Genomic DNA, 13,632 nt, shown 5'->3' on the forward strand with positions numbered 1-13,632 from the left:
GGATGAAACCATACAGAATGAGCATATATGGATAAAAGGAAACGCAGCGTAATATCCCAAATTACAAGCCGACTCCTCGTCTTCTTCAGTGTTTAAACCTGAGCTGTCAGAAGCTTTAATGGTTTAAATTTGCCCTCTGAAATTCATTTATGGCTGACTCACTCCAACAGACACACTATAATCAGACTTAAAGAAACTCTGTAGATTGGCAGCGTTAGTGCTACAGACCCATAATGCAACACTGCAGGGCTGAAGGGGATTTCACACAGGATGTAACAATGGTGCTCCTGCCCCCTGAAACTCATTTGTTCCCATGCATTATGTGGTTCAAACATGGTTCGTCACTGTGGAGAGTAAGCACGCGGCACACAGCTCAGGACCTCTGTCACAGCCAATAGAAATGAGGCATGCAGCCTGCAGGAAGGCACAAGGGAAGCTGATGGTAAGTGTGGAAAGATCAGTCAGTCAGTTTGTAATGACAGCACAGTTTTGCATCCAGGTTACATGTCAGGTAGCTGTGTGTAAACACACTTTAGATTTGTTATGTGTTCTTTCCAGTAGCTGCAGATCAATGCAAAGCTTCTTAGGTATGCTAATTATGAGAAGAGTTAGAGTTTTTCTGCAGAATATTTCAGCTCAGCGCCCCCTGAAGTTTTTAAAATCGGTGAGCATGGCGGCGAGCTCAGAACACGCTGCATCCTTTGTGAAAACCCCATCACCCTTTACACCTTTGCACCTCTGATCAAAGACAAACAGATGCTTTTGGCTGAGATTTTATATGATTATTGTCCAGGCATCCTTGTGCTTATTTTTCCGCCTCCCTTCTTTTCTCTCTCACTTCTTCTAACCTCTATTTTTACACTTATGAGTTGTTCTTTCCTCCCTCTTTTATCTGGCAACCGTGACCTTTATTTGGGAACGCTTTGTCATCTCTTCCCCCTCTTCCTCTGAATATCCTCTTCTTTTGCTCTGTCCTCCCTTCCTGTTGTCCCTGTTATCTTTTCTCTCTTCATTCATCATATCCTCCCTGCAATAATATACCTCTCATCTAAAAACTCACATTCTGCACACACACACACACACTTGTCCATACACACGATGAAACACTCTTTTTTTCCCTCATGGAAGCAATCTCAGCATTCGCCACTGACCCTTAGGCCATTTGTTGTAGGTCCAATATGTACCACATGCATCTACACAACAGCAACCACACAGAGGTAATCTCAACACACCTGCTTCATCTCCAAACCAAATGAACTGAGCTGGTTTCTGCTGGTCAGACTGAGTCACTGCTCCCTGAAGGGCCATCAGTGTCTTACCTGTTAAACATGCACATGGACAAACAAAGCTTTACCAACAATCAATGAATCTGTAGATTGTTGAAAACGTTTAGTTCAGATTTTGCATCACTCCCCAGCAGTGTTTCCAGAGGTTGCAGGTGATTCCCTTTCGCTCGTACAAACATCATCTGGATGGATTGGCTTAAATTTTGGGACTAACCTCTATTCGCTTTTTCACTTTTTGTGTAGAACAATCCTCAGATTAGGAACCATTTATTTCCATTTCTATTGTCCAGCAAAAGATTATTGTTAATTGGATGATTTTGATTATAAAATCTACTGTTTGCTGTTCCTGGGTTGTAAGTGACACCACTCACTTTCAGTCTGGCAGAGTTTTACAGCAGATGCCCTTCCTGACAAAACCCTGAAGGGGATTTGTGTCTGGTGTGTCCGGCTAGACTCAAACTAATAACCTTCCGCTCACTGCTACACAGTGGAGGCACAGAAGCTGAATGTGATCACAAAACTGGAAATCCACACTATGGTCGCTCAGTGCGGTGCTCGAGATCTGTTTATGGCACTATGAACGTGTCATGTTTTGATCAAACAATATCAGGACCATCTCTTTGTCAATACCTCGCAGTTCCTGCCTCCTAAACAATCTTTAGAATAACAGTTAACCTGCTCTCACTGTGCCTGCTCATGTTAGTATGCTAGCTAACATTAGGTAGCAAACGATCACTGAAATATATTTCTGACAGATAAAATCACCATTTAGACATCTTAACCAAACCTCCCCAGTTCTTTGTCATCCAGAAAAGAAAAGTCTGTTTCTGTTACACTTCTGTACATTCTACTTTTATTTTTAAGAAACAGAGCCAAACTTAAAGTGGCACGTTGGCGGGAGCAAGGACGAATGAGATCCTGATACAAGACACACGCAAAGGTGGACCTGCAGGCAGCCAGGTTTTTACAGCGAGCCATGGGGTTGCACCGTTCCAGGCTTTTATTAACGTGTCTGCACAGAGATCATTACACAATAAAAATGCCTTTTCTCCGTAAGTCACAGAGTGACAGTCAAGGAGTTTCCTTTTCACTTCTCTCTATCACAACTATTACATACAGTCTTGAAATTTCTACGTTAAAAGAACAAGCACAGCATCTTCCTCAACACATGGATGCCTCGGGATCTCATGGTTCTTGGTCATTTAGACCAGTGTTTACAGCACACCAACAAACAAAATTGTCAGATAAATGGGTCGTAGTTTTCTCCAGGACTCAGGTCAGACGGACTACTTTATCTTTTCAAATATTTATCTATTGCTATCACGTGCTTAAAGCATTTAGTTGTACTGCCCTCTAGTGGAAGAGAATGTAATTGTTCTACCTGTTACTCACGCCGATCACTTAGAGTCCTAATGAGGTGGAAGCAGATAATCTTCCACGGCACACCTGATCATTTCTCACAGCACACCTATGTGCTGCAGCACAGTGGTTGGGAAACACTGTTCTAGACATCGAGCAGGTCAGTTGTATTAAGCATATTTCAGATTTATATAGTAGACGTAACAACACAGTCCTCCACTGGTGAATCATACACGCCGCCTTCACAGAGTCCCCAAAGATTTCTAACAGAAAATTTGATGCTTTGATCAAAAACATACTGATTCTTATTCAGCTGCCTTTCTTTTATTTGAATTAGCCGCATGTAAAACCTGAACTTGCACTGTTGTATTCCTGTCAGTACATTAGTCACTCCCTCAGGTCTGCTCATTTTTTCACCTGTTAATTTGTGCAGCTGTAGGCAGATTGCTGGTCAGTACTGAAAAGAAATGGCTGCATCTTTGTTAGTAAATGAGGGTTTTGTTCGTTGATCGCCGACAGAATTTTCCACTCCCATCGGTGCATTTTTGTGATTGCAGCTTCACACTAATTTGCCTTGATTGGTAAATCTGGCCCTGAAGCTTGTTTCTTTAGACTTTTTAATAAAACAACCATAATAATAAACCACCTACCTACGATTGTGTTAACAGCACTGACCTGCTGAGGCATAAACACAGGATGGTTGTGGTTTTCTGTGTTTATACTGTGGTGTGTGAGGCATTAGCGATGTATTGTTTGGGTCTTCTGGGTTCTTAAGGGCTGTTCAGGGCTTTTCTGTGCATACCAGTCTATGATAGAGGATCTATCAGACTGGTATCTAGGGAGTTTGGAGGCTGGGACGATATCTTGTTTTCTACAAGCTTTTCCTGAGCAGGATTTGTAGTGTAATGTTGGGCGCTGGTTGCTTTGAGGAGGCTAATGCTTAGTCAAGGTTTGGGTAAGTGATGTCTGTCAAAATAAATCAACCTGAATCCCAGAACTCAAGATTTTGTGGGATATCATACTGAGATCATAAATACTACTGACCTCTCTGGTGGGTTTAATGTTGTGGCTGCTCAGGTGTACTTTGAGGTAAGATGCCATGTAAAACTTTGTAGATTAGTGTATAGCAGGGATAGAGAAGGATGACTACATGCAGTGCCATCATTGGAGCATCGCTGCATGTAGACGACAAGGAGAGATAAATGCTGAGACAAAAATGTCCTTTCAGCAAAGTTGACCTTTCAGAGAAATGAAGCTTTCACTACACAAAAGTGGACATACACCAAGCTTTAGAACTGCCCACACTGAACAGAAATGCACACAGTAATTCAGGCCTGCTGGCTCTCCAATGCAATCCCACCATCCAATCTCACAATTACCTCAAATAGAGAGAGAGAGTGCAGAGAGGCACCGGCAGATATCATCACAGGGTGTTGTGTAAAGCCACGATGCACCAGGGCATCATTCAGTGTGCTTTTATTATCCGAGCCTGGCACTTGAGCAGCACGATGGCACAGTGACTAAACTTCAGCCGCAGTGGAGCTTTCGCTGAGGCCAGCAGACCCTGCAAAGAGTCTTAGTGACACCTAGTGGTCACGCTACACAGTGAGTTCGATTCGTCTGCTTTTATTTTTACCCTCATGTATCTAGGGAAAACAGAAGGATGCTGTCATTCACATTCATGCATTCACACTCGCACACACTGACACTGGGAGCTTCCCAGCACAAACAGCTCCTGCTGCTGAGGGCTGCTGCAGCAGAACACAAAGATTTCAGAGTGAATCCACTGAGACGGTCATGATTCTGTGTCATTTATAAGTAAGCGTTCATCACGGGGAGTTCACAGGAACTGGATAAGCACCTCCATCCACCACAAGCAATAAGCAATTACCAATTTACGGCATAAATAAAGCTCCTTAAACTAGTATACAATAGAAATTACTCCAATTCTGCACACTTTATTGTGTTTATGATTCATGATTCTGTAATTACTGTAAGCACCAAGTCTACAAGGTAAACAGCTGCCTTAGCAGACAGAGCTGCCATGTTCAGGTCTCTCCACTGATCCTCTGTGAGATATAAGCCTGGGGCCACCCGAGGACGAGCAGAGACTTTCCCCAAAGCTGTGCCAGTGTTTTCTTTTCTGCTGTGTGATAAACTCAGATAGGTGTAGATATCCTTTATTGATCTGTTACTAAATTTTAGCAGTTACCTGTGAAACACACGACCCAGACCAGATGTAAACCCATACCTTCTTCACGGACCCAATGAGAGGAGAATTAACCTTGAGTAAACCCTGCCTGCTCCACATGCAAGGGCCCTACTTTAAACCACTTAGCTACTGTGCTGTACAGAGATTAAGTATCACACTCTGGGTTAAGTTTTCTTCACTCTGTATTTTGCTTAATGATTCTTCCCGCCGACTCATGTACCTCTTGTAGATAAGCATCTGCGAAGCATGATACTACCACCACCATGTTTCACTGATGGTGAGTTTCTGTTATTGGTTAGAAGATGTTGTTGGTGATCTCCCCACAGAGTTTTTCTTTTTGGCTTGTTTTTGGCAAGGTACATTTCTTTGTCATGACTTTTACTCAGAGCAGCCTTGGTCTAGTTACACAAAGTTAATCCATCTGGTGGAAATGTCAGATTCTGTCCCTTAAGTGACCAAATCACTGACTAACCAGTGGCCAGTTATGCTTGGTGATGGGAGGCCAACACTTGGTGAAGTCCTGGTGCTACCAGACATCTTCTGTTTCATATGGCAATGGCTCGATTATATTCCAGCTTGGTTTTGTCTTGACATATAATGAACATTGCAGGACATTAGAAGGCTGTGAATGACAGGGAGGTGGCAAATGTAAGTGACAAAGAGGTTGTGAAGAGTATTGCTGGCATGGTCGGGTTCTACTTGGAAATGGTTTGTGAGTACGGACTATGAAATTTGTGTGAATTTATCACTAGAGCACAATACTGACATGTATGGACATGTCAGATCAGGTAGATTTATTTAGTACCAAATTACAACAACATTCATCTCAAGGTGTGCAACACTTCAAGACAAAGACCCTTAAAGTATAAAGTATGAAACACCAAATGAAGAAACATGTCGGTGGCATCAGTCAGGTTTATCAGCTAGATGTGCATACCTGTGCTATACCTGTGCTTCACACCAAGGTACTATTTGAAGCTTCAGGTATGACAGCAGCGTGTAATCTGTCATTCTACAGCAAAGCCTCACATGAAATTAGGTAGTTTAGAAAGCTGTCATTCTTTAAATGTGATGTTCCTTAAAATAATAGATGTATTAGCTTCCTTAAAACCATATAATAATAATAATAATCACAATTATTTGTTTACCATAATTGTTAAAAGATAAGTTATTTCCCTTTTTGTTCCACTCCTTTTATACAGAGCTGCTTAAACTGAAAAAATTGTGTGAGTGCGAGAAAGCAGTGAAGTCCCAACTGAGGCTCTGCTGTTTCCTGATATCTATTTTTACAGGGAGGCCTTTGAAATATAATTTGCAGCATAACATTGCCAATAGCTGCATAAACCCTTTGACAAAAAATAAAACAAACGTTATTTGTTAATCTCCATCTGAAAAGACCTGCGTAAATGTGGCAAGGAAGTAGAAAGCGACGCTGTCAACAGTGGGTTTATATTGTGAAGGAGAGAGCAGCCCAAAGAGAGAGAGAGAGACAGAAGGGAGGATTATGGACTTAGTATATTTAGTCCATGAGACAGATGAGGAGGAAAAAAGAAAAATAAAGCAAAACGACCAACCACACAGAGAGAGAAGTGGAGATGAGTCACTGAGCCCCGAGACAGTTATTGACAAGAGAAGATGGAGGGATAAAGAGAGATGGAGAGAAAATAAGAGCTCAGTGATGTGGGAAAGGTGGGGGGGGGGGGGACTGTGAAGGCAAACTTGTGTGAGCAAGAATGACTCTATTGATTATTCGATCTGGGAAACTAGTATGATCACAGTCATCATTTTTCTGTTGGTTGTGAGTTATGGATGCAGGGATTGATGAATTTGTGGAAGCAATAATGATGCCTTCAATTGAGAGTCCATCTACTTTCCACTCCCCCATGAATGTTTTGTCGGGATGTCAAACTGCAAGTAGGATGCATGGGTCATTTAAAAGCATCATTGAAGGCCTTTCAAATATTTTTGGTCAGTAAACACTTCATTTGAATGTTACAAATCCAAGACGTTTAAGAAAACCTTTCGTGTTAAATGTAACAAGTAACTCTTGTGTTAATTTCACAACTGTGTGACAGAATGCAGTGGGCTTATGAGGAGCAAGCCTCGCGGTCTGTGGGTTTATGATGCCACCACACCTGCCTCCTCATCCACCCTGCTGGTGGTTATACTTCATTATCCAGCTAAACGCTATGATAAAGCAGGTCAGAAAATGCTACTAAACGGGTGTGATATGGTTGAAATGTAATGCCAAATGTCAGCATATATACACTGAGGTAGGAATCATGCTGTACAATCCAAACTGCCCCACTGATGGAAGGTGTTGCAGCTAATTAAGATTAGCTCCATCCATCCAGCTTCTTCTGCTTATCTGGGGCCGGGTCGCATTGGCAGCAGCCTAAGCAGAGAAGCCCAGACCTCCCTCTCCCCGGCCACCTCCCCCAAGGTGAGAGATATAATCTCGCCTTCGTGTCCTGGGTCTGCCCGGGGGCCTCCTCCCAGTGGGACACACCCGAACCACCTTGACTGCCTCCTTTCGATGTCAAGAAGCAGCAGCTCTACTCTAAACCCCTCCCGGATGGCCGTACTTCTCACCCTATCTCTAAGGGCGAGTCCAGCCGTCCTTCGAATGAAGCTCATTTCCGCCGCTTGTATCTGCGATCTCGTTCTTTCGGTCACTACCCACAGCTGACCATAGGTGAAGGTAGGGACGTAGATCGACCGGTAAATTGAGAGCTTCGCTTTTACACTCTGCTCTCTCTTCACCACAACAGACCGGTGCAGCGTCCGCATCACTGCAGCCGCAGCACCAATCCATCTGTCGATCTCCCATTCCCTTCTCCTGTCACTCCTGAACAAGACCTTGAGATACTTAAACTCGTCCCTGACCCGGAGCGGGCCATTCCCACTGCTTCATACTCGCCTGCAAACTGTTCCCTAAACCCCGATATCTCTTATTCATTTTTTTTACTGATCAGTTAAACAGGCTTCAACTGGATAAAGTGGAAAATTGTGAGCTTCAGAGGTGCCTGTAGGTGGATTAGGTTTCTTTTAGACGTGACCTGACAGCTGCTTCCCTGTGTTTCTTACTCGATGGGTTGATATCTGAACTCTGATCCCATCTTGTTGTTACTTTTTGTTGGTTGTGTGTTTTTCAGATTTACTTACATTCAGCTTCACAGCGCTGGAGGGAGAAGAGGTGAAAGAGGTGAGAGATCAAGCACACACACAAACACACTCGCGTATGCACACAGGTTGGAGGGTAACCACTCATCGTCCCACCAGAGATGCTCTGTCAGAACATCTTGAGGGGAGAGAGGGCTGGAAACATGCCAAGCATGCTTTAATAGAGAGAGAGGGGGAAAATGGAGTGAATGAGGAAGAGATGAAGGGAGAATGTAGCAGTCAGCAGCCATTAGCAGGCCTGGAGTCTGTCTGCCTCTAAGTGCTCTGTAAATATCGCCTTGCCTTAGTAAACAGCATTATTCGTCTTTATTGGGCCATTATGTAATGGCCTGATCCCCCACAGTATGCAGATTGGTGTCACTCCATTATGTAAGACTTCTATTTCATTATGTAAGCATTCTCCACCTCCCCTCCTCCTTTTCTTCTTCCTCTCTTTGCTTTCTGCTCATCCATCCTATTAACACTTTCTGACAAGAGGCCACATGTTTTTAATTGATGTCATCACATACGACTTCATTCTCAATCAGTGTGCACTGATCTTCATATTCAGTGTTTCATAATTCTTTATATTCTTCATATTGTCCCATTAGCTGAGTAATGCCACCAAGATATTTAAACCCAATGTCTTTTCACAAAAGACTGCAGTTTGCTTCAAGCTTTATAATTTATCAGATGGTGCATTTCACTTGCCACTATGCAAAGGTTTTTCACTTTTAATGTATCGATTCATGAATTTAACCATTAAGATTGTACAGTAGCTACTACCATGATGCTTTTTGGAGGCAGAGTTTATCATATTTCTGACACCATGCTGGAGTGCAACATTATCAGCCAAGGCTGGCTAGATAAGCTGGTAAACTGTAAGTTATTGAAGAAAAAGAAAGTATAATTTTATTTTACAAATTTAAAGCAACAAAATCTTGGACTGTCCGTATCAGACATCAAGTAAGTTATATTACCTGAAAATTTAAAAAGCAAAAAGATTTACCCCAATAGACACTTCAGCCTCAGACTGCTGGCTCACTGGTGGTTCCTGAAGTATTCACAAGTATGATTCGAGGCAGAGCCTTCAGCTGTCAGGCCCTAGTTTGGAGTCAGGATAGACACAATCTCTACAACCAGTAAGTTCAATTCAATTCAACTCAATTAAATTTTATTTACACAGCGCCAAATCACAACAATAGTCACCTCAAGGCGCTTTATATTGTAAGGTAGACCCTACATTAATCCATACAGACAAAAACCCCAACCAACAATCATATGACCCCCCTATGAGCAAACACTTTGGCGACAGTGGGAAGAAAAAACTCCCTTTTAACAGGAAGAAACCTCCGGCAGAACCAGGCTCAGGGAGGGGCGGGGCCATCTGCCATGACTGGTTGGGGAGAGAGAAGGAAAACAGGATAAAAGACATGCAAGTAATTAAGTAACCAGATTGCTGCCGCCTCCCTGAGCCGATGGCAGATGTTTCTTCCTGTTAAAGCTGAGTTTTTCTTCCCCAGTGTTGCCAAACGTTTGCTCACAGGGAGTCATCTGATTGTTGCATTTTCTCTGTATTATTGGAGGGTTTTCTCTTACCATATAAAGAACCTCAAGGTGACTGTTGTTGTGATTTGGTGCTATATAATAACACTGAATTGAATTGAATACAGTTGTTTTCAAGACTGAAACTACCGCAAGCACTTTTTTGTAGTCTGGTTGCCAGCCTCAAGTGGCCAGCAGAGGAACTGCAGTTCCTGGCACAGAGCAGAACGACTTCATTTCCCTTGATTGGAAGTATTTTTCAGTGTAGCAAAATAAAGCTTTATTTATTTTGCCATACTAAGGGCTGGGATGCCCTGTATTTGCATTTCAAATATAAGCAGAAAAGAGTTTGTGGGTGAGAAGGGGATCGTTTCCATAGCAAAGTATATGCAGGAAAGCTTTTCTAAAAACCTGAAATCTCAGAAACTGGCCAAGCAGTCACTGAGTCATCAGTACTGAAAAACAAAAAAACCCCGCAGCACACACCGTGGGTTGTTTTTTGGTGTTTTTGTACAAGGTGGGAGAGGATATGTGCATGTTTTTTCTTTTCCCCATAAGATGGGATGCCTCAAGTGTGTTGGATCAATAACAAAGAACAAGCACATATTCAAGGAAGCTGCAGTCTATAAATAAAATAAAGCCTTCCACTCCAAGAGGCCAGCTCATGAAAATCAAGTTCACTTAAACCACAAAAAGACAAACAAGAAGCAAAACACAAAGTTAAATCCAGTTAAGTGTTCATAAGAAGCCGTAAATACAGAAATATAATACTGTACAATTGTTAGGACAGTGTTTAATTATTCAGTCTGTTTCTTCATGGAACATTTTACTGAGCTCTATGTTTGTAAGAGAGTAAATCGCATGTATACACACAACGTGTTGTCATCCATGGGTTTCAAATGCCACTCTTCTGTCAGATGCTGCTGTCTCTCAAAGATACGCATGAGGTTTTCTTCTCGCATCTGTGAGCTGACATGTTGGCAGCAGCAATATTAGGGATGGATAGTGGTGAAGTTTGTCATATAGGAGGCTTGGTTTGTGTCCTGTTCGGGTGCTTTGTGTTGTGTGCCTTCTTTTCACTCACTGGTTTGAAAACTACCAACAACAGCCTCACAGTTTGCATTCAAATCACATGACCCTGCAGATAAAAGATAAGTCTTTTTCATTTAAATATGACACAAGCGATCTTTTACAGGTGTCCATAAGTAACAAATTAGTGAAGATAGTCGTGTTTCTAAACCCGACACCTGTGGAGACCTTGTGCATATATCAGGGAGAGTCCAGTAAATAAGACTCATGAGATTAAAGACTGATGAGGGACCTGGTCAAGATAGCCAACAGCACAATCAGCAGTGGTTACACCGACTAGTAACATACAGACACACACAAAAAGTATATAGATGTACAGATGTACTATTGATGTATTATTTAAAACAATAAATATTAAATATAATAAAATTTAAATGGGAGAATGAGTCACTGGCTCAATGCAAAAACAAAGGCAGTAATATGACTGTGAAGGCTCTCAGTCATCCAGGTCATCGTAGTCTACGGAGCTTGGAAAGAAAAGCGTCTGGACTTCTTTAAGCTGCTTGAAGACGTTTCACCTCTCATCTGAGAAGCTTCTTCAGTTCTAAGGTCAAATGGTGGAGAGTCCCAGATTTAAGCCCTGTGGGAGCCATCTGTGTCCACTGTGGACGACCTTCTTCGAACAGAGGCGGTGGTTTACGACACCAACTGTCTGCCATATATAATCCAGTTCTGAGATCCCTTCCCAGACGCCTTAACGCCCACTCACATCCTGGGCCTTCTGACCTCAGGATATCACATGATAGGGTGGGGCTAGGTTTCCCAATGTGCTCACCCGAAATCTTGACTGATTGTGACCTACACCTGTCTTCACACCTTGGCTCGTGTGATTAGATAGAGGATCATTAGGGGCTCCATTGTCCCTCTTGGGGGGACACTCCCAAAGGGCTTAAATCTGGACTCTCCACCATTTGACCCTAGAACTGAAGAAGCTTCTCGGATGAGAGGTGAAACGTCTTCAAGCAGCTTAAAGAAGTCCAGATGCTTTTCCTTCCAAGCTCCTTAGACAGGCAGTAATAATTAAGCAGAAAACTTGTGACTGAAGAAACTCCCTCCAGGTTAGTTAAAACACCCGTTAGTTTGGTCATGTAAATAAAAATATAGCTCTGTGAGTAACAAGACTGATAAATAATCACCTGTTGCAGCTGTCTTACTTTAAGATAATTTCGTCCCTTTATTCACATATCAGAGATGATGAATGTGGATTTGTCACTTTTTTTAAAATTTACTCAGGACGCTTAAGTCAAAAACTGAAATCAAACCTAATGCTTCTTTATTTGGATCAAAAGTCACTGACTGTGAACCACTCTCCATCTCTTATCTGTTTCAGGTGCCTCGTGGGTTGTATGTTAACATCCTCCTTGTGAGCCCTGACAATTTGATACACACTATCCTCTGATGCCACGACATACCAGACCCACACAGGATGTGACCTTTGGAGCCAGAGAATTCAAAGCCCACCTGCTGATATGCAAAAGACCCCATGCTGCTGGGATGGACATGTTGGATACAGGTCTGGATCTTGGCTTTGAAGCCCACGTGTTCTGTGCTTAACTGGTTCTCGAAACTTTGGATCAGAGGAACGAGATAAAACCCTCACAGAAGCTCTTTTTCTTCCTTCGAGGATGTAAACAATCATCTGACGGGTGTTTGTGTGATCGCGTTGTTTCTGGGAATGTACAGAACAGATTTCTGTGGACAACATTTCCCCTGGATGTTCTCGTGGTCAGTGGTTGGTGGCACCGCTCTTCTCTTTCCCCAGCATATAGTCATATGCCAAAGGATTACAACAGTCTTATGACAGCACTATTACATCACTGGGAGGAAACCCAGACTTCCGGAAACACACCTCTTAGAAACTCCATGTTGGGCCTTGGATTGAAAATATGAGCACATTGTCAGCGTCTTGTCTCAAAGCATCTATGATAATGACAAACTGTCAAGAAACTAAACCGTGAACAATTCTGGCACTTTACTCATATGTTTTCATCTCATCCCTCTGCCCCGCCTTCTCTTGCTCTATTTCTCTTAATCACTCTGTCTCTCCCCTTTTCTCTCTGATGAACAGCTGACTTGTATATCCTCCAGTATTACCAATCTAACTCTTCTGGCTGTGGATGACTTAGAAAATGTTGACATAATCGGTATGTTTGCGTCCATTGTGGATCGGTTCTCTCTGTGTTGGAATATTACAAAAAAAATTAAAAAATTAAAATCGGTGTCCCGAAGGACGGAGCCTTTACGAGCACCAGTGGGAAGTGATTCAGCGTCTCTACTCGTGACGGTGAAAGCGGTGAAAACGCTCTAACGCTGGAGAGCAGCTGTGCGTGAACACATCGCTGGTGAACTTGACCAAAAGTGTTCCTACCACTAAACGCTGGCACTCGGGACGGTTAAATATACCAAGTGGTTTTAAAAATGGCCGGCAGAACTCGCGCTGTCCCTTCCTGTCCCCCGTCCTCCCCTCCTCCCTCCCCCTCGATGCCCCTCTTTGCCGTTTGACAGTGTCTGTGTTTGTATGCGACATACACCTTACAGTCTTCGATGGTTTGATACCCATGATTTACTTTGAATATAACGAAACTAATGACCACAATAAGGAGAAAAAAACACAACAACATGCGAAATGGGGATTTTATGCTTTCATAGATACAATTATGTGGATTTATAATGAAATAAAAGGTATTTTTCTTGGAAAAAAAGTGATTTGTTGTTATTCAAATCTCAGAAGAAGACTTCTCTCTAGACAGAAGCGCTCTGTTTATGTTTCTTATCCTGCAGTTGAGAGGGATTTCTTCCTGCTTTACTACAAGCAGTAATATCGCACATCCATGCAGAAGAAACAAAGTCATTTTCAATCTTTTAAGAAAGAGAGATCGATTGTAATGTGTTCCTGTAATTACAGCTCTACAGCTCCAAACACTAAGTCTATGTTAGCAATAATAATGGTTTTTCTCTGTTTGTGTACTTTAGCTTCAG

The 13,632-nt window shown here is 42.5% G+C and overlaps 1 protein-coding gene across 1 annotated transcript in view; it reads left to right on the plus strand.

Annotated features, from left to right (window-relative positions):
- Positions 1–13,355, plus strand: part of si:cabz01090165.1 (uncharacterized protein LOC100333421 homolog) — a 380,989-nt gene extending 367,634 nt beyond the window's left edge. The window contains exons 17-18 of the mRNA XM_031741783.2: positions 8,013–8,062; positions 11,984–13,355. The gene's annotated coding sequence lies outside the window, so the exon portion shown is untranslated. The remainder of the gene's footprint in view (positions 1–8,012; positions 8,063–11,983) is intronic.
- The last annotated feature ends 277 nt before the right edge of the window (positions 13,356–13,632 follow it).

The sequence above is a fragment of the Oreochromis aureus genome, linkage group 14 (assembly GCF_013358895.1).
Source record: "Oreochromis aureus strain Israel breed Guangdong linkage group 14, ZZ_aureus, whole genome shotgun sequence".
In the NCBI taxonomy this organism is placed as follows: domain Eukaryota; kingdom Metazoa; phylum Chordata; class Actinopteri; order Cichliformes; family Cichlidae; genus Oreochromis; species Oreochromis aureus.